We start from the raw sequence: 2,412 nt of genomic DNA, 5'->3' as shown, positions 1-2,412 counted from the left end.
CTAGTCTGCAACTTCCTTGATATCTTAACGAGGGTTCACGATGAGCGAGTTAATTTCGAGTTGACGTAAGCACAATTCACTTAACAGGGAGCTAGCTGTAGTCTTCACTGGTCACATGGCGATTTTTTCTACCGATAAAGATAGGTAATGTTTTCGTAAAAACTAATGTCCGATGTGAATCCAGTGAAGTTAAATGGTTTGTAATGTTCGAAATTTATAAATCTTCCTGGTCAAATATCAGAAGTTTCTCGATTAATAATCGTTAATCACAATCGCAGTTATAGTTTCCGAAGTTAAAAGTGTACAAACTGTAGCAAACCAATAATATATATACTGTTTTTTGGTTATATTTATAGGCGTGTGGAGAGTTTCTCGAAATTTCAGCTTACGCAACAATACTGACACACTACACTAGCGTTTACGTATATATTGTTGATTCTCACACTCTAGAATCTTCTAAAGCTTTAGAGAATAGGCGGAAATTTCGCAATACAGATTTAACAGTATAAGTTATGTACATTTCTAGATATAAATTTAATTTAAACAAATATCGATATTAAAATAAATATATAATAGTAAATCCGTCAGAGCTTGAAGAAAACCGAAAAAGATTTGGAATCAGCGTGCAAAACTGGTTTAGAAAAGTGTGTTTACATCTTTCAGGAGAGAAAAAAGTTTGATTTTGTCAACCAGTGAAATAATTCAATGTTTATGCAAATGTAGCCCCGAGAGTATCATTAAACATATAAACGTATCTCTACAGTTTGTCTATTCTATGTATACTCATGCCAGAAAAAAATACGGGTATTTGGTATATGCTTTAACAAAGCTTTGTTACTGCCGAACATTTAGTTTGAAAAAAAAAAACCCAAAAACATCAGTATTATTTATCATTCATGTTTAGAAGTAAATTATGCCTCACTAGGCAGGTGGCTCCCTCTAGGCATATAGTTAAATACTGCTCATTTAATTAGGCCTGTACTCGCATTCTCTCTTTAACCTAGCTGCTGCGACAACTTAGCGAAAAATGCAAAAATATTCGAAATCTCACTAAAATGTTTAAATTATTTTTGCTGGTATACACGTGAATCTGTTTCAAATATTGGTCGAATCTACGATGAGTACCTGTTTTGATATTGTAAACTATACATTCAGCCGTGGGGGCATTATAATGTGACGGTCAATCCCACTATTCGTTGGTAAAAGAGTAGCCCAAGAGTTGGCGATGGGTGGTGATGACTAGCTTCCTTCCCTCTAGTCTTACACTGCTAAATTAGGGACGGCTAGCCCTCGTGTAGCTTTGCGCGAAATTCAAAACAAACAAACCTTCTCCTAACAGCTGTACGTTCTAATTATGATGTTTGAACAGCTAGATTTTGTCAAATCAATTTATTAAATAACCAAATTCATTGATTAAAGTTGTTTTAAGAAATTTTTATGGTTTATATAAACTGTGAGAATAAGTAGTTTATTAACGTCAACAATATAACGTAATTTGAATCCCCATTTCTTTATTCTTTTATCACGCATATTACTTCTGTTGTTTCTGTTTTTGATGTTGGTTTTTCAACAATATTTAGTATTTTATTTTCCAAAAAAGCACAAAAATTAAAAACTGTGACTTCACTGAGAAAAGAAATCATATACATATATAGTTTTTGAATATAACATTTTCTCATATGTAACGATGACTGACAATGAACCTTTCCTGGGGTGACGTTCTACAAATTTTGTCACGAAATAAAAAGAAACCAATAAACGGACTCCTTGGATGATTAATGAGTACACATATCCAGGTTACTGTTATGTAAGATACCGTTGTGATAAAGGGTTACTATCTCGTTTCTCGTTCTCCTGTTCAAAAAAGTATCTTGTGTTTGCAAACATTAGATAAGTCATGTAAAACATTCAGCCGGTTGTGACCTAGTGGCTAGTGTATCCGCTGCAGATCGAAGAAAATGTTGCTGAAGATGCTTCTCACTCTCATCTGTGGGCGCGTTATCAGAGTGACAGACAATTCCTTATTCGGCTCAAAAAGCTGGACGCCCAGGATTGGCTATTCATTTTTTTAGAACACACACACATATATATTACTACGGGATATCAACGTTTTTTAGAACATATATATATATGTATATATGTCTTTCAAATCATACGAAATTAAGGAAATAAAAGACGTTCAGATTTGCTGAACTTCTTACTTACATAAATAACAGTTAGTTATATTTACAGATGAATATAACAAAGTTTCTTGTTTATTAACACGCCGGCCCGGCATGGCCAGGTGGTTAGGGCGCTCGACTCGTAATGTGAGGGTCGTGGGTTCGAATCCCCGTCCCACCAAACATGCTCGCCCTTTCAGCCGTGGGGGCGTTATAATGTGACGGTCAATCCCACTATTCGTTGGTAAAG

Source organism: Limulus polyphemus, unplaced genomic scaffold (genome assembly GCF_000517525.1).
Source record: "Limulus polyphemus unplaced genomic scaffold, Limulus_polyphemus-2.1.2 Scaffold241, whole genome shotgun sequence".
NCBI lineage: Eukaryota > Metazoa > Arthropoda > Merostomata > Xiphosura > Limulidae > Limulus > Limulus polyphemus.
Note: the sequence above shows the minus strand (reverse complement) of the source record.